The 26475-nt window shown below is 42.1% G+C and overlaps 1 protein-coding gene across 1 annotated transcript in view; it reads right to left on the bottom strand.

Moving 5' to 3' along the window:
• The window catches only part of mfhas1 (malignant fibrous histiocytoma amplified sequence 1), a 46943-nt gene that overhangs the window by 16837 nt on the left and 3631 nt on the right, over positions 1 to 26475 (bottom strand). The window lies entirely within an intron of this gene.

Below are 26475 nucleotides of genomic sequence, written 5' to 3'. Positions count from 1 at the left end.
TTCTGCTGTTTACTTGAATTTGAGAACATTGACTATTTGTATTTGCACTGATGATTTTGCAATGATGAGGTCTTGACAAGGAAAATCATCCAAAATCTAGCCAATATATCTAATATCTAATATCTAATATCTCTTGCTGTAAGGTGTTAAGATATTATAATGTTATTCATTTTTTTAGGACGTTACATGTGTTAATTCATTTCATCTCGTCTCGATCTATTTCTACAGATAAAACCCTTAAAGGAAGGAAAAAACATCTAGAAATAAGTTGATTTATTTTATAACAACCGTCACAGTAAGAGATATTAGGTATACTGACTGGATTTGAGACGATTTCCCTTGGTAATACATCATGTTTTGCAGACAATCCACAGCTGATGAGGGTTTTTCATTTGTTAAAATAAGTATCGGTGACAAGGTTTTCAGTCAGGTGCTGACACACTCACACCCATCCGTCTAGCGTACAGTCATGATGAAACGCACACTTCGGAGCACTGCTGGTGAAGCATCCTGAGCTCTCTGGGACAGGAAGCTGTAGTTCGATTGGAACAATGAGGCAGTTTCCATAACAAAACCTGCTGCTACTGCAAACACAGCCGCCTCAGCCTTGCTCAACATCTCCCTGGCCTCCCTTCCGATAAGTTAATAAAATATTTTTGCTGACAGCCCATTTTAAGACTCTCTGGAGCAGCTTTTCCTTCTTTCTTTTCAGGCGCACAGAAATAATAAGCAGCGCTCTCTCTAGAATGAGAACGTTGGACACTCCTCAGCGGCATGGAAACACCATGGCGTATTTGTGAAGGACATAACTTGCAAAGAATTCTAAACACTTGAAGTCTTTCAAATAATCACGATAAATGAATGTGTGTTTACACACTGAGGAAAAGTTTATGGACCCAAGTCAGAGGAAATGTTCACACAGAGTTGGTTTTAGCATTTAAAACAACACTGTACATTCCCCTCTACTTCACAGACGAAGGCCCAATCCCATTTCACCCCTCGCCCCTACCACTACATCCTTAGCCCTCCGTTTTGTGCGCTCATGTCTAGGGTTAGGGTGTCCCAGTGTTTGTTGAGATAGAGGGGTAGGGTCAAGTGTTAGGGCTTCATGGCTTTTCAGAGTGTTATGAGAAAAAAAGAAACCAAAAGCGACCAAAGAAACCCACAAACGTAAGTATTTTCTCTAAAAATTACGAAAATCATTGGTTTATCTTGGTTTAATGTCATTTCAATGTATTATGGTTGTTTTTTTTATAACACAAAAAAATCGCTAGTGGGGGAAGTGGCGGGCTGGAGGTCAGGGAACCAGTCCTGTGACCAGAAGGTCGCTGGTTTGATCCTCTGAGCTTACAGTCTGTGACTGAGGTTCCCTTCAGCAAGACACCTAACCTCCAACTGCTCTCCGGGCGCTGCGGATAGGGCTGCCCACCGCTCCGGGCAAGTGTGCTCACTGCCCCCTAGTGTGTGTGTGCTCACTAGTGTGTATGTGGTGTTTCACTTCACAGATTAAATGTGGAGGTGAAATTTCCCTGTTGTGGGACTAATAAGGGTCACTTAATCACTTAATCTTAATAGCATGCTAATGACTCAGTAGTTAGATATCTAACGTTCCCGTTCCACCTTAAATAGTCCGGCAGTGAGTATTGATGTTTGAAGTGCCAGAATGTGACCTACATCATTTAAGGCGGAACAGGAAAATTCAAGCAAGAAGCTGGCGAATATCTGACTTCAGCTTCGTGTCACCAAAGAATTAGCAGTGGACGATGGTGAATAATTGTCTTATAGCCCCTCTTTGAAGTCCTATGATGCCCCAAATGTAACTAAAGCCCAGCAGTGAGGAGCTGAACTTTACCCTCCTCTGCTGTCACTGAAGACGGGCCGGGTCGCCTACAGAGCAGCGCTGGTAGCTGTTAATGAAGTGATGTTGCGTTTTTGTTTTGTTTTTTTTTTTTATTTGAGGGTCGTCCCATTTCATAGGGCAAGATTTCAACCACCACCCTTTGTAAAGAGTGACATGCAAAAACAACGGGGAGGTGTATAAAGAAGAAATGGGATTGGGCCCAAGACCCACACATCAGTAATTCTTCACAGTTAGACTTCTAGTTCAAAGAGAGAGAGAAAAAAAAAACACAATGTAAGTGCAAATCCTTGCTCAGCCTTCCTGTCTCACTCCTGGAGTTTTTATCATTGCCAGTTACATGCTGTGACTTGCTCAGTAACCCTTTCTGAAAGCTGGGTCAAAGAACTTCTGGAATGCTTCACCTCCTTCGTCAAGTGTCCAGAGGATGTGGATTCCAAAAAGCGTCCAAAACAAACTTCCTTCCGAGCCAGTATTGAGGAACTGAAATAGAATGTGCTCTGCCAGTTGTCCTTGACTTGGCTACACAAAATTCCTCTACACTGTAACATCTATTCATGAAAGGGAGCTCCAAGACAAACAATGAACACGGTAAAGACACATTGAAATCTGTTCTGAATCTGTTCTCCGTACACAGTGCAGTGCGAAAGTGTGGACAGTTTGTCGTTCTGACTCATACAAATGAAACAATGCCTTCAATGTTAAAGCGCCCTAGACTGGGTGTCCTGGGTGAACCTTAAGATTTAAGCTCTTTTTACATATCGCTGCTGTGGGAAGAAAACCTTGTATCTCCAAAGTGGTAACTTCACAGGAGAAGGAAAAAGCATGCTTTCATTTTAATGTAGGTCAATTGAACCAGACCCCCACCCTGCTGCTGTTATCTCAAAACCTAAGGTCCAAAGAAGTGTCAAAGCCAAGCCAATAGAGCAAACCATCGGGAAAGCTGAAAATCAACTATGGACTACATCTGCCAAAATCTTGTTGAAGAACAAGATCTCACTGGTGGGCTTAATGAAGAATCATGAGTTCTTTGTCATGAAGAAAACCCCCTTTCAACAGACCGAGACCAGGCACGACCGAGACGAACGGCTAACACAAATACACACCAGCACCGCTCATCCCTAAGAACAGACAGGTCAAGTTACAGTTTGTTGAAAAGGGCATAAATACAGAGAGTTCTGGCTATTTGGTAAAACTGGCCTTCAAAATAATCACCACTGAATTCCAAGACTCCTGGCTCTCAATAGAGCTTTTCTAATCTGGAACCAAGTCATTTTCAAAGTTATAGCACCCCCCCTACAGCCCATGGCTCTCCCACAGTCAGTCATTCTCACTAACTGTTTTAAAGAGCTTAGGAAACAAAAGCCCCTGATCACTAAACCATTAGCTCCATGAGCTAGTTCCCTTCGATGGCCATGCACTGCTGGCATGCTCCTGCTATTTTTCTTCTTCTAAGTGTCTTTGCAGATTTTATCATGAAGAGCTCCTGTGCTTTAGAAGAGTCCTGTGGGCTTCACAGTCCATAGGTTCAGCCTTTGCCATGAAATTTGTTGGTGACAATAATACTGATAGCAGTTGTAGCCCTACCTGTGATTCCTATCGGATACAGATACAAAAAAGCCTTAAATAAAAGCCCATATTCTGTACCTTAACACTGCTGCGTAGAATGTTTAAAACGGTCATAAATGGGTTTTAAGGGGGCTACTGGGTAATAAATGATCCATAGCAATAAAACTATTTAAGTGATACTTTTCTAATCCCACAAACGGGGAAATTCCACCTCCGCATTTAACCCATCTGTGAAGTGAATCACCACATACACACTAGTGAACACACACACTAGAACTCAGTGAAAGGTCTTTATCTAAATTGGGACTTCATAAATTCATAAAAATATATGGGGGGTTATTGCAAACTGCTAGAAAGAGAAAGTAAGAACACATAATAGACAACAAACGTGTGACAGTTGTACAGGGAGATTCACTCGAAAGAGGCCCTGACAATTCTGTAATAACTTTTGCTAGAAAGAAGCAAACCCAACAATGTGCTCCTCAGTATATGGAGCTTCAAACAAGCTGGGATGCCCCTGCGTCAGAGTGTTAAGGTAGGCGCTGGACAGCCGTTGTGATGTTTAACCTCTCTAATGCCTGCCGATACGTTCAGGAACATGGAGCACCGCGTTGAAATGTGTCTGGCAGAAAACGGAGATCAGTTCCAGCATAACATGCAATCGATTACACATGCATCAAGGTATGTAGCATATTTTTTTGGCTCCGATTGCTTCATCCTAACGGGAGCTACCACAGAATATTCAGGGCCTCTTTCGAGTGAATCTCCCTGTATAAGCAGAGAGACATAGACACATGCTCATACAGTATGTTGGGGAGTAAGTCTCTCACAGTTGTTGTAGTTGTGAGTCACCATTGTCAGATCTGCCTGGGGTTTTAGTGGTTTCTCTTTGTGTTAGTTGACCTCAGTGACCAGTCCCTTAATCTATTGTGCACACGGTTAAAGAGGTCTCGTTCTGACCTTAAAGCGCTGAAAACCCTTTTCAACAGAGCAGGCTGGGACGACAGCTGCGTGGAAATGTCATCAGGACACAAGGCCCTGTTTGAAACATCAGCTTACCCACACGCCTGCTAAGCTGCATTTTGGTGCAGATCACTCCTCACTGCACGTGTGCGGCGTGTTTGTTAGCATGTGAAAGAGTGGAAGGTGTGTGCACTGCACTGGTTTGAGGGGGACGTTAACAGGCCAAATGAATGAGGGTGGAAACTGATACAGGTTACAGTCTGCAGTTCATGTACTCTGTGCAGGCAGAACAAAGAAATGACCCATCATGTCTGCATTAAGTACTATACCACTGGCATAATGTTATAATACTATTCATGCAAATGGTAGATTATTTTGCTGATTAATTGAGTCATCAAAGGCCTAACAATAAAAATTCATTGAGCATGTAAATTTTTATTGATTTAGTTTTTCATCGAGTTATCGTGACGGCTCTATTAATTCATGTGACACTCTGCTTATGTGCAGTATTAGCTGTGGTTTGTGAAAGGAAGGAAGGAAGGAAGAGAGAGAGAGAGAGAGAGAGAGAGAGAGAGAGAGAGAGAGAGAGAGAGAGAGAGAGAGAGAGAGACCCTGCTGGTCTCATTGCAGTGCTCTGCTTGCCTGTTTAACACTCTGGTGATAATCCTGAGGCTGAGCTGTTGGCCTTCTCATCTCTAAACCCTGGCAGGGTGGCCTCTTCTGACCCCTGCAATGCTCATGCTGCTGCCCTGCCCCTGCCCTGCCTTTACAAGGGTTGCCCTGCATCATTATAGACTTTAAAGAGCCACTCCAAAAGCATTTGGACAAGGACGATTCGCATTGTTTTGGCCCTGCACTCCAGAACGCTGGATTAAAAATGAAAATATCCCTACGGGCTCAAACTCTAGAACTCTAAGGTAGGGTTTCTCATCCCTCTGGTGGTCCTCAGGCCTACACTGAGAAGAGAGGGAGCAAGTGGTCCATAGCGGCTGTCATTGACGGGTCCAGATTTCAGTTCCTCACTCTCACAATTATTCCATCTAAATATTACTTTTGTAGTAGTTAATAAATAAAAAAAAAATCACAATAGCAAGTGAATAATGGTGGCCAGTGGTGGCCGTCTGGAACCATTTCTTCTCAGCATAAAACTGAAACTAATGCAAATGACTTGGTTTCAGACCATTCTGCCTGGACATTCCACATACACCCACAAGCCCCTTGCGATCAGCTTGAACTCTGAGCGCAAACAGCACATTCTCCTGTAGAACAGCCTGGGTGGTAAAGCAAACAGTAGTTTAAAGTGACAGTGAGAAATAACAGTCAAAACGGTCCCTAACAGGGAGTTTCGCAGATTCTTTCACTGCATCTCTCTCATATGACTGGACACGATGAGGAAACAGGGTCAGTGACAGAGAGATGAATCATCATACACTGGAAATGAGGAATGAGTTAGAAAAACAGCTGTCTTACAGTTTATGCACACCAGACATGATGGCGCAACTAACAAAGAGAAGAATCAAGCTAAAGAGTCACAAACAAGCTCAGGCAAAGCAAAAGCTAATCAGATGAGACAGAAGGAGAACTGCAACTGCCACCCAGCAGATACATGGCTACCTAAGAGTGGGTGATATGGCAAAATCGCAACATCATCAGGCAGCAGTGCAAAAATAAATAAATAAATAAATACATACATACATAAAGGGCCACTACATAAATATCGTCAATTAATGATAAAAAATTGTTTTGTTGATTGAGGTTAATGCAGGAGTTCCTGTCTCACTAATGCAGGATAATGATTAAAATACATCGTTAACTACATTTTTCGCATCTGATTTTTACCCCCGAAGTCCATGTGGAAGGTTTTTGTGCTTGAACGCAGCCAATACGGTCATCGTTCATTTTTACACGACCATTTCCAACCTCTCTTTATCTCTTATGGTTAATCAGGCTGTGGTGATATTGGGGTCCAATTAAGACAATTGGGGGGGGTGGGGGGTGGGGGTAAGGGGGGTGCGGTTGCTACGAGCCCCAGTGTGGCCACCCAACCAGCACCTATTTAGATCACCGACACATGGCTAGGTTTGCTGACGTTTGTGAACAAGTTGGAACGGACAACATGCACCAGAAAAAAAGAGTCATGTTGCAAAAAGGCTAAAACGACGACTACAGCAGTTTTACACTGTTTAAGCACGAATGGTAACATCCAAAAGGTCATAAAAAGTACCTGAAGTGATCTAAAAGTGCTGACAATGACGTTACAATATGATAATGACACGATAACACTATCATCACATTGCCCACTCATGGCCAAGTCCAAGGCACATGGCTCTCTTTGATTATCTCACTAATTAGACTGATCCCAGCTGAATAGCAATCCACATCATTCTTACTGAGGCACTGCGAAGTTGTGAGTCTGGCGAGCCTTTTGGGGCTCCACTGCTCCGGTGGCCAGGGTGCTCTGCTATACCAGAAGCACCTGCAGCTGCAAGATTTGTGCGGTTACTCCTGGCTTTGCTGCCGGTGGATTTTAATTAAACATGAGCTGCAGCCGAGAGGGCGAACGCAGTACCACATCTGCTGCACAGAGCACTGTTAAACACAAACCGTGTGTCAGCACCATCATATCAGTCTGCTAAGAGTGGACCTGTTTGTGTGGTTCAAGACAGAATCCATAAGATGCGACCGTAATTCGAATATTTGAATCAAACCAGGGTTTCTTAGCTGGTAACGGCTCAATTTATAACCCTGAAAAACTGAGCCAAAGACCATAAAATGTTTATTAAAGAATGGGGAAGAGACTCTCCTCACAGCTCTGCTCCGAGATATTTATCTCCCCGTCCTTTACCGACAAGGGTACACTACCACAATTATAGGATATAATGTTATTTTTAAATGTAAGCGTTTAAATGTACCCCACGGCTACCCTGGACATATAAAAGTCAAGGCAAGTTAGACTGTATGCCTTCAAACAGTTCAATCGCGTGCCTAAAACACAATGACTTCTCATGCTAGCTGAATACAATAAATGACTGTTAGATCTAACGTGTTTTTATTCACAGTACAAAATATTTACTTGTTGAGATTTTTAAAAAATGATTTTCAATAGCCAAAAAGTATTAAAATCACAGCTCCTAGGGAGACTCAGTCTGGGCTCAGTACAGGCTCATTATGAGGGAAACAGCAGAAAAGGTTGTTGTAGACTGGCAGCTCCACTGCAGGGCCAGAGGGACAGCTGTTAACATCTGCTGCATAATGAGCTCACTGCCCACAAGGCTGCTGCCCGTATGCGCTTTTGCTGATGTCAAATCACATCAGTCCACACCCCTGCTCTGGACTGTGCTGTAGGACCTTCGCTCTGCCTCTGCCCCCCTCAACCATCATGTGCTAAAGGGATGAGGCTCCACATCACCTCCGATTTAACGATCCATAACAAACCAAAGACAAAAGCCTTGCCGGAGGTCTTACATACAACGTATTTAACAACTTAACCATTTAATAAGCATTACATTTTGTGGGTCCGTGACAATGTAGTACAATCTGAACAAGATATGGTGAGAATTTGTCCAGAAAAGACAAACAACAGCGTTCGGTCACTGTAAGAAAATCTCATCATCCAAAAAGGTGACTTAGAAGAGAAGAAGAAGAAAAAAAAAATGTTCAAAGCCTCATATCCTACATTTCTGTGTGTAGTTGTTTACCAATAACAACCATAATTCATTTTACACAGCGCTTCCCTATTATCCATACAGCCTCATACAAAAATGCCTTTAATGGCTTTAGGGTGAATGAGTGGGGCTAAGCTGCTGCAAGCCGAACAGGTGTACATATATTAGTGACACCGCAAAAACAATTAATACAGAACATGCTTGTTTTTGCATGTTAGTTTAGATACAGTATGTGGACTGTAGGGGCTGCGGAGCAAACAGGACATTTTGAAAGTTTAAAAATTGGTTATATTCCGCATCAAACCCATTTATTTTAAAAAAAGATATTTGTGATTATCCATGATATGGACCCTTTAAACCTAACTTTAATGTGCCTGAATGTAAGAAGATTTTATTCCAAGTAATGTTGTACCGTTTATTTGGTCCACCGATCGTGAAACGCTGACACAATGTACACTGTTACAAATAAACAGTAGGCCAGAGGTCAGGGAACCAGCCTTGCGACCAGAAGGTCACTGGTTCAATCCTCTGAGCTGACAGTCTGTGACTGAGGTGCCCTTGAGCAAGACACCTAACCCCCAGGTGCTGCGGATAGGGCTGCCCACCGCTCTGGACAAGTGTGCTCACTAGTGTATATGCAGCGTTTCATTGCACAGATGGGTTAGATTGCGGAGGTGAATCTTCCTCCTTGTGGGACTAATAAGGGTTACAATCTAATCTTAATCTGAAGGTACATTTCTTGTTCATCAAGTACAACCAAATGTACAGTCAAAGATAAAACAGTGGTTTTAAGGACCAATTGTGTACCTTAAATACATTTTTCCAGGCAAAAAGTACATATTTTTTATCTTTTCATAACCTAAAATATCATTTTCAAAGATTATGGTACAATTATGCTCCCTGGCTAAAGGAACTGAGATGTACCCTTGAGGGTCCCACCCCAGTGACGAGAGGTGCACTGCCCCAGTGGCAGTTTCGTACCCTTTTTTCTGAGAGCGTAAAGGCCAAATAGTGCCAAATTTAATTAAATTAAAAACAGAAAAGTTGGAAATAAAGTTCCATATATAAAAGTATATAAAGTAAGCTCGTCATGTGACCCTGACCATGCGTCTTACTTGTTCAACTTCAGATAAAAGATTTGAACATAAAGCCTAACGCTGGCGGCACGCAGCTAATAATAGTTATCTTCACGGCTGTTCGGAGTCATGGTCACAGGGGATTAGAGCACATGAGTAAGCAAGCATGCTGAAGTCACCCTGAAGCCAACATGCGCGAGGCAGGGCATCGTTCATTCTGCTAAAATTTGGTTCTATGCTCACTGATGTAACGTGGCATATCAGATAGTGTATGCAAAGATCTCAGCAGGACTTACAAAGAGAGTTTTGTCCACCGTACGAAACAATGAAGCTACAGACACCCTGAACAGCGCTGAAACAAACGGCATGAATTCAAATGCTCGATTAGAAGATGTTCAAGGCCGAGATATGTGGTCTCAGAGAACAGCCACGAGGAAGTACAGGCTATATTTGGAGCATAAGGTCAGGGCCCTCACAGCATTAGAGCTTCATCCCTAGAGAGAATGTTGTGCTATGGTGCATGTGGTAGCCTCTGGACCCAGGAGAGTTATGTAAGTTCTGCATGTGAAACACTGTCCAGTAGCACTGCCCGAGCAATGCCGATCAATGCTCATTCCAAAAACACAACTCTGTATAACCAGCAAATAGATAACTTATGGCAGGATCAGACTACACAATGTTTTTATCGTTCAGGATGGTGACTATGTCAGGTTAGGCAATCAGTGCCATAAATTCGTGCCGTGTCTCAGTCAGGAGACTGGCAACACTACAAGTTTGACGCTGTTCATTGCTCAGGGTCTTGCGGAAGCCCATAGGTCGGTGAAGAGGAGGGTCAAAAGACTGTCAATCAGAAGCGACATGTTTGGTGAAGCACTAAGTTTTGTGCTCTGAAAAGAAAAAGAAAAGGAAGGAAAAAGGTTTGCAGACTCGTTCCTTACCTGGGCATCACGAATAGGACAGCATGGGCTGTCTATCCTTCAAAGAGAACTTGACGTAAGAAATGTATTAACATGTCGAGAACATTGCATGAATGTAGCCACCAGCATCCCTCTTTCTCTCCCCCATGTTTACATATCGCTGATGTTAGAAGAAAACCTTGTATCTCCAAAATGGAAACTTTACAGGAAAAGGAAAAAACCTACTTTACTTTTAATGTAAGTTAAAGGAATCAAACTGATTTCCAAGTCATTTTGGGCCGTTTCTTTTGTTCTATTCATTTTGAAATTTACATACAATGTAAGGGTTAAGAGATGATTTCAAATGTCAAAAACTGAAAAACGCCAAAAACGGAAATACAAGGTTTAATTCCGACAACTGCAACATGTGCGCTGGAGAGCACCCCGTCATCCTACTGTTTAGGAAGGAACGCGTCAGAGATGCCGAACTAGGTGGAAGATCACAAGATTCTGACATGCTAGACTTTTCGTGAAGGGTGTTATAGGGCAGCCCGAAAGCCACATTGCTGTTCTTCGATTATGTTGCACTAAGACCCATTCATCATTCCTGACGCTCATATTTAGACCTGACCCAGGAAATCGTGTCAAAATCGGGCTAAATTTGTGTAGTCTGAACCTGGTATTAATCAAAAATCTAATTTACAGTTTTTTTTCCTTAACATAAATGTAGTCAACCAGTATTGGCAGTATTCATTACACATATACCCAGCATTCTCAGCATGTTTCATCAGGAGAAGATGAAGAAAACATACATGTTACTAATAGCGTGAAGGGGCAGTTTTAAAGTTGTCACAGGACTGAAACTTGACCAGTTTTTGGTGAACTAAATCATACTTTGCTTGAGGGCTTTTCCAAGGATGCACTGTTAAGGATGTGACTGAGACGGCAGAGAGGATGCAGCCAGGTCCGGCATGCCTGGTTAGCAGAATAGCCTAACTACTCTAGCTGACGTTGGCAAGTCCAGAAACAGTGAAAACAGGTTTCTTTATGTCCACTGAAGAGAAAAAGCTTCATGTAGATGACGAAGCCTCCACCTTTGTACAGTTCGGTGTGAGCTCAATAGCTCCCCTACAGAGGCAGCTTCCGCTACTCATCCAACACGACACCCACCAGACAGCCATGACTATTTTTGATTAATAAAACATGTATTTAAATTTTAACCTTTAGTGCCATCATCTCAAATGCTAGAGTGCAGCCCTTTGGCCAAAGTCTGTTTTTCTCCCCTTTTTGTTGCTGCTTTCTCCTTCCCTGTGGTTAGTCGGTTATCTTTTACAGATAATTCAATTGGCGTATGAGGTTTGCTTCTTTAGTCTAGCACAGGAGCTATAAGCTAATGCAGCTAAGAAGTACTGGAAGCTGTTAGAGTCATGCCTAATTGACTGCACACTTGCCTCAAGTCATATCAAGTTTCTAAGTAATGTATCAGAATTATGTCTTTTCTGACACTGTGTGACATACTGTCATAAATCGATTAACCATTCCGACTCAGAGGTTCAGTAAGGTTGACCCTCCTTCGCAATGTAGCTGAGCACTTCTCTTTAAAACTATAAACTAAATATGCCACCTATAAAACCAGATGACAGTACAAATACAGGCTTGGGGCAGCAAACACGTCCTGGCCAATCAAATTTGGAACCCCAAACAGGTCTTGGCTAACAGTATTTGAGGTGTATTTGGGACTGTATGTTTGGGCAACCGTCCAGCTCCGTTTTAGTCATTTAGACCTGGTTTCTTAGAAATGAGATATTTTAAAATACGATGCCCACACAGGAAGCCACTGGAGATCATCAGAGGAGGCAAAACCAGAAAGGCCTGAGGGAAGAGAGAAGGTCATGGCTATAACTAAACTCGGTAGCCTAGGACAAACATGGAAACTCCCAACAAGCCCAGGGCATACAGCACGGAACAAAACTTCATATCTCCATTTTTGATGTTTTTCAGGTTTTGGCATAATTTGAAAGTACCTGTCGCCTGTTACATTGTGTGTAAGTTTCATGATGAATGGACTAAAAGAAACGACCCAAAATGACTTGGAAAAAATTCTGGTTCCATTGACCTACATTAAAAGCAAAGTAGGTTTTTTTCCTTCTCCTGTAAAGTTCCCAATTTGGAGATGCGAGGTTTTGTTCCGACAGCAGCGATATATAGCACGGATACAGAGGCGGCCAACGGGTCACGTGTCATCTCAAAGCGTCCTGGATCAGCATTTCTGCTCTGTGGAGCTTGATACATAGGGGCTCTGGAAAGAACGGCCACTTAGCACGAACAAGTCATCACACTTCAATACGCCTGTGTAATACATTCAACACACATAGGTCAGTCAATGACATGGCTAAAGACTGGCCTGCAATACGCTACTTTTGTTACATTAAATGAACACCTTGATTCGTCAACATAGAAAAAAAAACTGTGGAACTATGATTGGTCACGATGCTTACAGTGTTAAAAAGCCTTGTGACTGGTTAGATGGCTAATTCTCATAAGACAGCCTTTTTTCTATAGTATTTTTCTATATTTCTCAGCCATTTTTCTAATGGGGGCAGTTGTGGGCTGGAGGTTAGGGAACTGGCCCTGTGACCGGAAGGTAGCCGGTTTGATCCCCAGTGCCGACAGTCCATGACTGAGGTGTCCTTGAGCAAGACACCTAACCCCCAATCGCTCCCCGGGCACTGCGGATAGGGCTGCCCACCGCTCCAGGCAACTGTGCTGTGTGTATGTGGTGTTTCACTTCACGGATGGGTTAAATGGGGAGGTGGAATTTCCCAGTTTGTGGGATTAAAAAAGTATCACTTAACTTAAATACCTATATTGCAATAATAATTAACCAACATTATATTGTGCAGCCTCACTCCCCGGTAGAAGCTTTAAGCCGATACATGAGGCAGTTCTAGGCCCCCAGTAGTAAGCCCCCATTCATGGTTAATATTTGAAAAAGTGTGCAGTGACCTGAAGAGAATCCCTGAAAGCCGAGAGATGTGGAAGTGGGACACAGAGCGTGTGCACACATTTCTCTTCCTCAGGATTTGTTGTGTCCCTCAACAGAAATGGAAATAAAAGCCCATCGTGTAACGGCACACGGAAGCACATCCCCCAGAACCGCGCAGTGGATACCAAATGAAGGCAAGTTTTACATCTCCAACACCCGTCTGGGGCGTATATGTCCTCGAAATCTTTTCTTATCTTTTCTGTAGCTCATTAAATAAAAATAAAAAAAAACAACAACAGAAACCAGGTCAAAAGTGCAGATTCTAATTTGACAACTGACAACAGCCTTTATGGTAAGCAGTGCTTGTTGTCATAAGCCTTTACAAATGTTTATAAAGCCTTTACAAAACATTTTATGTAGTTTATATCGTCACAAAAAATATACATATATCATATATAACAAGCCATTTTCATGATACATCATATTTCATGCCTGTGATATTTTAACATACAGACACAGCAGCAGCACAATTAAAACATGCTGTTAAAAACTTACATTACATATACAGTCAGGCATTAAATCGAATAAAACACGACCAGTTCTGCACTAATTCTGATGATACGCTGAGTGGATCCCACATGAAGGCAAATTTTACATCTCCAACACCCGTCAGGGGCGTATATGTCCTCAAAAAGAAACTATGTTAAAAGTGCAGATTCTTAAAGTTCAATACCACAAATGCTAAATAGTAAAAGACTCACTTTTCCATTTGAGATCAAAACAAATCAGAAGAAGGTCAGAACCTGTTCACGCAGAATATTAGTAGAATATAAATGTAATTAAATACTTAGCTATAATAACAAGACTATACAATACCACCCCCCCAAAAAATGATCATTAAAACAATCAGAAAATTCATAGCTCTGTTTATGCAGCACCTTTAAACTTATAAAAGTACAAACTGCTTCACAATACACTTAAATAAAACAGTTAAACAATGAACTGCAAAGACTAGCACAGCTAAAAGTGTTACAACAACTGTTTAATGAAAGTAAAGGAGGTAAAATTAAAAACAAAAGTAAAAACTTGGGAAAAAAAAGGGTTTGAAGAAAAAAAGAACTCTAATAATTACAATAGAAACAATAAAAAGAAATAAAGGAGTTATATGTATCATTATATGCTAAACTAAATAAACTGTTTTCAGACTTTTTTGTGAAGTGATATTGGTAGATGCTTAACAGACATCATGAGGTAGAGATTTACACTACATGACTACACTACACTAACACCTATCTATTTAATCACATATAAATGATCATGTAACGTAAATTAAATGCAGCAAAATAACAACCGAGGACTAAAGCCAGTTTGCTATAATAGGCCTACTGGGAACATGTCATGCCCAGAGCTTGAAATCTGTCCTGGAGCTAAGCTGCTGTACAGAGTAGGGCTTTTTAATACCACTGCAGTAGTGCTGTGATTAGATTTCTACGTATTGTTACTGCGATTCATCTTTCAATATATTAAAACAGGTGAATGAATAACTTGAACAACTGACCTGAATTATTCTGACCTCTATTATCAAAACAGGCACAGAAACAGTCATCTGGAACTGGACGCTCACAGTACAGTGTAAAAACAGTTTAGATGGCTCGTTTGTCACATTGCAGCCTTCTGCATTATTGGTGTTACACAGGTCAGCACTAAAAATGATTAATAGATCACAGACTTCCCAGTAGAGGCTGAGGAAAGTGGGAAACATTGCTTAATGGAGAAAGCAGAAGGAAGTCTATACAGGGCACAGATGAAGTGATAAGAGAGCCGAGAGCTCTGAACGCAGGGAGCTTCAGCACTGATCCCCCCACACTGATACAGAGATTCAGCACAGAAACCCATCAACTCAAGCCAGTCTCACATGGACGAGGCTGCAGGCTCGAGATGACAACACCGAGGCAAGGACAAGCAACGCCGTCCAGTCAAGCACAGGTCACATGGATTAGGTAACGTCCCAGGCTTACAATGCAGCACTGCACAGAACACGATGACATAACAGGATTGACATCTCTCAGGGATTATACTGCTGCTTGGAATAACAACATCTCTGGGATAACGCAGACACGCAAAATATCAAAACAAATGACATCACGTGGACCAGAGGGTGGGGGTGCCCGGCGTGCGCGGACTAGACCAGGCCAGGCGTATCCCGACTCAAAATGCTGACCTAAAAAAGATCTCCAGGTGCCGCTTTGAAGAAAGTTAGAAAGTTCTAAACAAGTGCTATAAATCAGAGTCTGTCTTGAAGAAGATATTCTCTGAATGGAGGTAATGATGCAGATAATATCGCAGCTTGGAGAGTTCAGCCTAATATCACTTTCTCTTCCAAGCCCGAGAGAGTTCGCCAGAAAAGCCAGACATCTCACGAGATCCACTACAATGGAAACACCCACAGGTTTCCTGTTACTCACATATGCTAACGGTCTTTCCTGCACCCAGAACTGTGACCTCATTTCAGGAGACCACGATAAAGTCCTTTACAATGATTTTTTTTTCATTTGAATTCTTTTCATTTTAAAACTTTAATAAAACTCATGTTTTTCCTCCTTACTATAGAAGCGCCTTATAGTACTTTTGGTAACACTTTAGTGAAGAACAGCGTTCATAACACTTATATAGGATTTTCATCACCACTGATGTCACTAGGGTGTCACTAGGGTGTCACTAGGGTGTCACTAGGGTGTCACTAGGGTGTCACTAGGGTGTCACTAGGGTGTCACTAGGGTGTCACTCTTAAGTTTTTTCCATATGTTGAATATAATTGCACCAAATTATCTCTGGTTTTTTGCACTGATTTCTATTTATTATTCTATTTACTCTTCTATCTCTGTGAAGTGGTAGAAAAATGCCCTGTTCCCCTGGGAAAGCAAATGTAGTAGGGATGCACTAGACATACCTGTTAATATTGCCCCTTGCTCGCGTTACACCTGTTAATATTGCCCCTTGCTCGCGTTACACCTGTTAATATTGCCCCTTGCTCGCGTTACACCTGTTAATATTGCCCCTTGCTCGCGTTACACCTGTTAATATTGCCCCTTGCTCGCGTTACACCTGTTAATATTGCCCCTTGTTCGCGTTACACCTGTTAATATTGCCCCTTGCTCGCGTTACACCTGTTAATATTGCCCCTTGCTCGCGTTACACCTGTTAATATTGCCCCTTGCTCGCGTTACACCTGTTAATATTGCCCCTTGTTCGCGTTACACCTGTTAATATTGCCCCTTGTTCGCGTTACACCTGTTAATATTGCCCCTTGTTCGCGTTACACCTGTTAATATTGCCCCTTGTTCACGTTACACCTGTTAATATTGCCCCTTGTTCACGTTACACCTGTTAATATTGCCCCTTGTTCACGTTACACCTGTTAATATTGCCCCTTGTTCACGTTACACCTGTTAATATTGCCCCTTGTTCACATTACACCAGTTAATATTGCCCCTTGTTCACGTTACACCTGTTAATATTGCCCCTTGTTCACGTTACACCTGTTAATATTGTACACTGTTCACAACATATATTACGTATAATATGCAAAACTTGCACATACGCCACGTGTTTCCACATGCACTGAAAACTGTCGTGCACATATTTCTTCCTCTTTAATTTTAGTGTTTATGCTCTTTGTTATCTTATTCCATTTTATTTCATTTTGATTTCAGCAGCTTGTTGTTGTAGTAAGTAAATATCTTTCCCATGCTGATTTGATTCCAACACCACTGTGCATCCCTTAAATGTAGTTTACCTTTAAAAGTCCTTTATGGTTCATTTATGGTACACAGGCCATTTATGGTACACAGGCCTTTAGGACAGTTTTACATCTACACTGTTTGGACAGCACAGAATCCTTTCCATCTGAAACTGGAGATCATTATAAAGGCTTATTGTAAAAAGTGTCAGTCGTCATGACATTTGCTAAAGCGTGATGACACCAAAATTGACAACAGCCTTTATGGTAACCAGTGCTCGTTGGAATAAGCCTAAAAAAAAACTGCTGTTAAAAGCTTACATTACACATACAGTCAGGCATTCAACCAAATAAAACACGACCAATTCTGCGCACTCCGTAATGAAACATGCGCCTGTTCAATGTTCTATAAGCACTGATGATATCCACAGGTTGCTCAGGAAAGCATATTAACATGATTTTACTGTGGAATTCTTCAAAAAATAAACCTGTTCAGGAAACGGGAAAACATGAAAACACATTCAAGAAGACTTTCAACCGCAAATATCTTGGATTAGCAACCCAAACAAGATGCATCCTGTAGAAAGGGCTGCACAAACAACAGGATAACTGGCCCAAATGCTTCTTTGGGCACACAAGAGACTTACACACAGTCGCATTGGCAGATTATGTACTGCAACTGTACAATAGACAAAATATAGTAGTGCATATCTGTTATATTCCAGCCTAGCGTGCAAACAAACAACCTTCGAAACCTCTCCATTCTGATATGGGCAACTGGAACGACCCCAAAAAACATCCCAGTGTTTCCTGCGTGAAGCAACAATTACTGCTGCGACTTTCATGTCAGTGTTTGCTTTTGCTCTGAGGAAATCACTGTGTTCCACCGAGGCCAGATACCAATCAGGGAAACTAAAAGAAAGGCCGCGCTGAATTCTGGTGCCGCTGCAGTCGCTGAGCTCTATGAATTCTGACCCCGCGATCTTTTCACAAACTTCTCTGAATCCCCGAGACAGTTCTGAAAGGCTGGAGTGAAAAGAGGGAGGTTATCCTCTACAAACACCCCCTGATCCTGAACCACATTCAGAGCTGCTGGTGACCGTACCACATCACACCACTGCCTCGAAAAGCAGCAGAGAATAAACAATATCGCCTCACAAATCTTTTGCTTTCGGCTTTTATACGATATGGCAGTATGCCAGCTTGTTTTTAAGACACAACGTCTGGTCCTGTTACAGGTCCCTGCGTGTTCTTTGGCACACCTTGAATCACTGAAACTGAGAGAAAGTGATCACGCCCAAGGGAAATGTCTGGAAACCCTTGTAACCTTAGATTTATTTCCTTAAACTGTGAACAGTCACAGGCGAGTGATTTATGCGTGAAACCGCAATGAGCAGACCCTCATACTCACCCCTCCTGAACGCTGAGTAACACCGTTCCCTCAGTGATTACTTAACCAACTCTGCCTTGACTTAATTGCCAGTCACCTGCGAGTCCCCTTCTCAATCAGTCTAATCTCGTCCAATCCACTAACCAGATTAGAGAGGGCACGGCTCTATCTGAGGAATGAGACCGTCCCCGAGCACAGACAGAGAAAGTGCTTCAAAGCTCTTTAGATGACACAGTACAACTGGTCAGGACACTCAGCTCTAATCCTTGCAACTCAAAATACAGACTGGTTGTCTGAACGTCTTGGATGGCTTTTGACTTCATTAAACTCCAATGGGCTTATTTTCCTTGCACAAAAACCTTCAGACATTCCAGATGAATCTGGTGAACATAAAGAAATATGTATTTATGGTGCCTAAGCCATACAAATAGAAGTTTTTAGGGCTGCACTAAAATAAAGGCAACTTCACTCAGACCTCAGAAGCTACGCGTCATTCAGTAGTTGGTGTCATTAGGAACTCCTCTCCAGGTCTAAGCAGTTCCCCTGCTGCTATCCAAACCTACACTGTCGCTGTCCAATCATAAGCGCTGTCCTGTGACTTTTTCCCCTGCCAAACGTTACTGAATGCTACGCATGATGAGGTCATTTAGGGGTCAAAATATAAATAACGCTACACACAACATACAGGCAGGCTAACAGGTCTGCGTGCTGAAATGACAACGTATGAAAGTAAGTCTGCTAATAAATCACACTGCTGCCAAAACAACTCACCACCACGTCTGACAAAGCTGGATTGTGTGAGGCATCTTGGAGGGGTTGCCAGTCCTATGTCAGTTTAATGCATCTAGCAACATTCGCATTTCAACACCTCAACGATCTCAAAATTCAGAGGAGCCGGCAACACTCAGAGGAAAAATGGACATGCAGAAAAAATGGATCATTTCTGTGTACCACATACCACCATATCAGCAATTTTAGGATTTCCCCCCATAGAGAAATTGTTATTGCTTATACCTAGAGTAGCTATTATAGCCATGACACTAAGAATGTATGAACGGTGTATGGAATGCCTGATATCTATATCGTGCTCAGGGTTGGGATGTAACAGAACACAAACTCAGAATTCAGTATTTATTGTATTATCCGAGTTGTATTTGGTCTGAGTTTCACTTTGTAAAGGCAGAATGCAGGTACCCTTTTAAAAGAGTACTTTTCAATACTCACCAACTATAAACATATATATATATATAGAAGCACCATCAATGTGAGCACAGACAGAGAAGAAACACCATCAATGCAAGCTGGAATTGCATGGTGTGCTTCTTTTCAAACCTGGAATGTGGTTTATTGATAAATCACTCAACCAGTTATTGATCTCAGTGTTACTGAACTGAAATCTTTTGGGGGATTATTGAACTGAATGTTCTCTCAGTAGGGGACACGGACACAAGCGATAAGCTTAGCACTGGTGTTGGTGTGCTGGACTCATGCCTGCGTTTCGTGGCAAGTTCCATACATGCCATTAACTGGAAAACACACAGATACCCTCTTTATGGTAAAATGTGCAAGATTTGCTTATTGGCATACGGTGAGTGGTTTGCTGAGACAGCAGTGGGACTTCGGTGAACTGAAGCAGGCAATGAGAGGCAAGGAAATTGTGTAACTTCTTTTTAAAAATGTACATTTTTGAGTTTTTTCCCCCCCATCTAAGCTAACGTTTTCAAAATGTGTTAATTTTTCATCTACTGTAATGGAATATGCTACTAAAAGCTACAAGGCTACTTCTTCCAAAGTATTCTGCCCATATTTCAGTAAAATGGGACCACCATGAAAACAAAGAACTTCTGAGGTCACCATTCTGAAAAACACGAAAAAAGACTTAGTAGTGAGACAGATGCATTATTTTCCAGCATATGGTTAAAATCAATTGAACAAAAGATAAATTAGGGCACAAAATGGCATAACAGCATTTCACATCATGCCATGTTCTCAATATACAGCCATTTACTGTGGCAGCACTGTGTCTGCCTTTAGGAAAACTGGAATTATAGCATTTATAGATGTTCTATTTCATCTGTGTTTTAAAGAAAAGCCACCATTAGTTAGTCAGAGGTTCTTAAAATGGCAGCAACTTTTCCAGTCAAGCTGGAAAAAAAAAAAGGATGGGCGTAGGTCATGGGCAGCGCAGGCTAAGAAAAGCAGCTGAGATGAGTGACCTATGCCCTGTGGACAGCCCACTTTTGGTAAACTGCTATCTTTCCTCATGTTCTGTCTCCTAAACAAGATCATATCACGGCTTTTCTCCTCCGCACTTTTTTTTTTTTTTTTAAACAGGATAAAATGATAATGGAGACGCTAATTACAACACGTTTACGATGAAACTCAACTAATGAGACTCCTAATGAGTGCAGCACTGTATTGATCTGTCCACCAATTCAAACATATTTTCCAACATGCACTCTTAAAAATAAAGGTTTTTTTTTCTTTTTTTTAGCAATGTTGCTTGAATTGAAGGAACCTTTCAATAGCCGAGATCTGCAAAAATGAAAAACCTTTGTAAAGCTTAAAAAACCTCCACATAAAGTGAAGTTTCTAACGGCGATAATCAAATCCAGGCCTTGAATCCAGTTTTCTAATCACTGGGAGGTAGATGGACTGATGTAACTGACAGATCATCTAACATCGTGCCTACCAGTGATGATAAAATCCAGGACTGAAAACTGGGTCCAAGGTCTAAATCTGAAGATCGCAAGGACTTTTCCAAAAACCTTACAAAGGTTTTTCCACACACCTCATTTCCAAAAACAGTCCCATTGAAAGGTTCTTTGAGAGACCAAGGTGGTTCTTCTATAGCATTGCTCCAAAGAACCCTTTTAAGAGAGGGATTTGCTTATGCGGTGTGCTGAAACAGCCAGCGGGGTCATGTTTGCTTCGAGGCTGAGTGATGGAGTACAGTTACAGAGCATTTGAGTAGGATCAGGGACAGCAACCGGTCTCTTATTTCTCACACATGTCTTGCCAAGGATCAAGAGGCAGCAGGTCCATGTTGACAACTTGGCACTCTCGCTAAGTAGGTCAAATAAGTCTTTAAATACATTAATACATTAAACCAGAATTCTCTGTGTACTTAATAACATTGCGATAAAAAAAAGGGCATCCTCAATGACCTCGGCTGCAATGACCGACATGCGAGAGTGGAAAAGTCTGAGGCTTATAGTGAGGCCTTGAAAGCCAACAGTGAAATCAGTCAATCTCAAAGGCTCAAAGTCTTTGTGTCTGTACTAAATACCATGTTCAAAACACAGAGGTGTTCAACTCGAAGAATGTAAAAGGACAAAAATATGCCGTTCTAATAACCTGCTTATATTAATAGAGACCCAGTGACCGGTTACACTTTGAAAATAGGATATGCTATATTGATACATGGCAATGAATATGCGTAAAGCACCCACCGACCCCAACCACAGCTCAGTAGATTGGCACGAAGCAGAGTAGTTACAGAACAGGTCCTTAAACTGGTTCACACAAACTGAGATCACCAAGTTTGGAGGCGACACAGCTCTTAAATGTTCCTTCCCCAATTCAAGCACTGCTAATTTGGCCTGTAAATGCTCAAGTATGGAAGACGAAAAAAACTTTTTAATGAAAAGTAAGGGCTGCTTTGATGAAGCAAGAGCTGTTACTTAACAAGATAAATGGTGATGAAGCTTCTGGATAGTGAGTATGAGAAAGACGACACTGCAGTCATTACACTTCCACCATGTTTAGTCTGCAAGAGAGAGGAGCCCCAAGATTGAATCAACATGCGAGTGGGCCAAAAATATCATTCCCAAATATGGCACGGTGAAAAACTGTGCTGCTAAACTTGTTGTTCTGTCTTGTCTGAAACGTAAGAAGGCCTGTATATGGTGAAAAAGGAACTCGAGCCCCTGTTTGACCACGCACACATCGGCCCGGCCGGTGAACAAGCCCCAACCGATAAGACCGATAGTCTCCATCGGCATATAAACTCAGACCCATGCACAGACGGGTTTTGGGGGCTCAAAGGAAAAAATGGCATAAATACATGAATTTACTACAACATACTGCAGCCACTCTCATCAAGGCAGCCTTAGCTTTCCTGCCCATGCAGAGATCTCACCTCACACAACAACAAAAAGTTGGTTCAGCAAGTTATTAGTGCCCATTGCTGCCATTTGTTTGGCTTGGCTGTTGTTCAGGATAGCCGCACTGCGCAACGTGATTCTTTCTTAAAGCAATGATCAGGGCTTTATTGGTGAGATGTCCAGCTCTGTGACGATGCATGCATGCGTGACCGCCCAGAGCTTCTGAGAGAACACCTCCACGAGCACCAGTGCTGCACCAGAGGGGACGCCCAAGAACGATGAAGCTTGCGGAACTTAGGCTGACCAACTAGCTGAAAATGGCCATATAAAACACGATAATTACACAAGCCAACCAAATGGGCACTTACATTCTGAGAGCAAAAGGCTGATGTTGAGATTATGTTAATAACTGGGTGATCATAGAATTATTTTTGACAGTTAATCACCAGTTTTTAAAAACAGGCCAAACAAAAACTGATGCCACTGAACAATAACAAACCATGCTTTGCTTTTCGAAGACACCAAAACAAACTTTTCTGGATGTCTTAAAAAAAGGTGTGGCCAAAAACGATATAAATATAGGCATTTCCACAAAGCTCTTTTTTTACTGTAAGAGTAAGTAAGAATTTAAAATGTGCACTCTCATCATGCAAACTGCCAAATCATTGAAAAAGTACATTACAGTATTTTCAAAGATCAATCAAGTGTAATCGGTCGATCCTGACAGCCCTAATCCCAGTAATAAGTGGGTGATTACTGCATGCCCAGAATGGACATTGCACAATGCGGAGGCCTAAACACTACATTAAGATTTCTCCAGTGGAAAGCAGCAGCTGCATCTTTAGTGCTTGCTGAGGTCACTGCAGCCAGCTCCCTGTCTTGGCTGTACTGTGCACGGTGGGAGACGTTCAAGGGCTCCTGCAATAATCAACCAGACGTAAAAGCACATCCTGACTGAATGACTCAACATATGAGACCTGAATAAAACCCTCATTACAAAACTGAAAATGTTAACATTCCCACAAACCATATAAGCATCAACATCTGTAGTGCATTACGGGGCTTCCAGGTGAAACACTGTCACTGCGCACAAGCAAAACACTTGGGCAGAATAACATCTCCACCTTCTAATGGGGCGGACGAAAAGCTGGAGCAGTAGTGGTGGAAGAGAAGGAGGCAGAAGAAGAGGAACCAAAACAGTAACAGCATTCATAACCACACAGCCATACGTATGGATGTTTACTACGCCGTCTATAAACTCATGACTTGTCTACGGTCAGCCGCGGTGCGGTTACGTCAATTGCTGATTGGTCTTATAAAGTACGAAGAATGTCCACCGAGAGAGGGAACAAGTTTTCTTTTCAGAACATGCCAGGTCGTTCGTATATTACGCCACATCTAGCTCTGGCTCATTACCCAAGCTGAAATAAACACAGTGCTTTCTTTATGACTCCTCTTTGGCAAATATGGGCAAGGTCTGTGCCATGCTCCTCTTACATAAAACTCCTCCTTTTTATCTTACTAATAAGATTCGAAACGTGTTCTGCAAGAATAAGGCCATAAACGGCAATGTCAAAATAAATCAGAAGATCAGAGGTGCTAATCCTGATATGCTGCGTTAAAGAGACATTATCTTTTCACGATTATTTATCCTGTGCTATGTAAAGGACAACCGTGAAGAGTATAAACAAATATCATCTTAATTCTACCTCTGCATGATGTGTTACCTTGTCATTTACTCCTCTGTAAAAAAGAGGTGATTATTTTCTGGGTGCTGATCTTGTGAGTTAATGACTACTGCTCTATTTGTCTCAGTCAAAGAGGCGGCTTACATTTTCAACTTTTTAAGCTTGTCTGCACCTGTTAGATTAGCTGTATGCCCAATTTAGGCCCAATCCCAATTCACCCCTTGCGCCTACCCCTTAGCTGTTTTGCACGTTCACGTCTATGGTTAGGGTATCCCAATTGTTGTTGAGATAGAGGGGTAGGGCGAAGTGTTAGGGCTACATTGTGGTCATTTTGTTCATAACAAGCATAAAGAAACAATAAAAATGGCTAAATGTTTGCTAATGTTTCAGTAGCTTTCAAGCTAATTTTCCCGTTCCACCTTAAACAGTGGAAAATTCAAACAAGACCAGCTGACTTCAGCTTCGTATCACCAATGAATAATAAATAATTGCCTTATACCCTCCTCTGCTATCAATAAAGTCGGGCCGGGTCGCCTACAGAGCAGCGCTAGTAGCTTTATGAAGCGATGTTATTTATTATTTTTTTATTTGAGGTTCGTCCCATTTCGTAGGGCAGGATTTCAACCAGTACCCCTTGTAACTCTGTTCCAAGGGTTTAGGGTGACACTCAAAAACAAGGGTTAGGGGTAAAAAGAAGAGGATAGAATATGGTCCAGTTTTCCCATAAAAAGCCTGTTAACATCAGCAAAAGTGAGTCCGCAGAACCCGTCACTAACACTGATGTTTGGGATACGTGACATTACATCACTATTTCACACTGTCTTGTCCGTATGTGATGGCATCTGTGATGGTAAAAGTATGAAGGCTGGATGAGTGAGCGTGGTCATTTAAGTGGGGTGGGATCTCGATATGATGCAGCTTTGAACAGTAAATCCTAACTGCACTACACAGTCACATGCTATTGGCAAAAGGAAATGAGGCTGAAAGCAAACTTCAGTTTTTCAGATGTTAGACACGGTGACACTGGCAAGTAAAATGCAGCTATGTCTGCTATGTCATCTCTCAGGTCAAGCGTTCCTTTGAAAACGAGCCGGAGACCAAAATTACGCCAAATCTCGGCGCTACATTATCTCAAATGGGTCATGCACAACGCCAACTTTGTATGTAACGTCATACAATTTCATTAACATATCAAATATAATGGACGTTACAATATAACATTACATCAGTATGTAAGGAACAGAGTATAACTCCAGTGCTGTCACACACAAAGTCTCCGAAATCAATCACATTTACTACATTTAGTGGCCCATTCTCCTAAGCCACTTATCCTCAGGGTTATCCTTCAGGGAGCCTATCCCAGCAGTCATTCGGTAGAAGGCAGGATACAGCCTGGACAGGTGGTTGCAGTACAATTTGATGCAATGTTGCATCGTCACATCCTTAATGTAGATACAAATCATTCACAAATCATCTCAACACCTGCTAATCACATCTGAATCTGCTGGTTTTTGTGCTGCGATCTCACCTAAAGCTCACCTAAAGGGGTCCTTAACTGTTTCCAACAATGATTTACACACAGCGGAAGTCACTAATCACATTACTTGATGCATCTTTCCCTGCTGGTGATAGTATTGAAAGGATCTGTAACAGTGTGGAGAGCGCTACTGTACCATATGCAGATGTCACCGCACCTCATTACGGTCACATAAAGGAAACCTGTCAGTTCAAGCCAGAAACACAAATATGGAGCACTGTCAATGCAATCCATGGCTTATAGCCCTTTTGAGACAAGACGGGTTTGTTGAACAAGTTCTGCAGAGCGCAGCATTATGTTAAATGACTCGAACAGCCATGACCACAGACATGAACTAATCCACTGCAGCAGCCTGACTGAGCTCCGTGCCCAAAGAGAAGATGATACAAAGGAAGAATAGAAATGACATGGCTCATTTTGAGTGAAAGAGATGCGTGACGCTTAAAGGATAAACAGCGATTAGGCAGAAATTTTCAAACATGGCATGTCACACTACATAGACACTAGCTCCTTGCGAGCACCTTGGGCAAATCAATACAAATGGAATCATGGACGGCCTCTGTACAAACAAAAATATGAACGCAGTGGTCACACGATTGACTTTTGCAGATATCGACAATTCCAGCTATTCTTATATGCAGTGGTCATTGTATTCATTGGTTACGTCTCTGTATGGTGGTTCTTACTATTCAACGGGAAGCAAGCAAAGGCTGTTATGCTTCTCTGCATCCCTGCATCCCATGAACTGGCATATTTTGTTACCATAGCAATCCTCTCCACTACTGTGTGTGGCTGCACTCTCAGCAGGCGAGACAGACTGGCTCTGACTAATTTGTGTTTCTAGGTGGGGCTGCAGGCCCACTGAGACACCCCCTCCTGTCACTCCTAGCCCCTCATGCTCTTTTGTTTAGCCAGCATCCTCCCCTCAGTGCTTTTCACCCAGCCTCAACCTCAAATGTGTCAATGTTTACCCAGCAATAAATCCTATCATTAGTTCACATG

This window comes from Pygocentrus nattereri, chromosome 16, assembly GCF_015220715.1.
Source record: "Pygocentrus nattereri isolate fPygNat1 chromosome 16, fPygNat1.pri, whole genome shotgun sequence".
NCBI classification, from domain to species: domain Eukaryota; kingdom Metazoa; phylum Chordata; class Actinopteri; order Characiformes; family Serrasalmidae; genus Pygocentrus; species Pygocentrus nattereri.
Note: the sequence above shows the minus strand (reverse complement) of the source record. Positions and strands in the feature narration are given on the sequence as shown.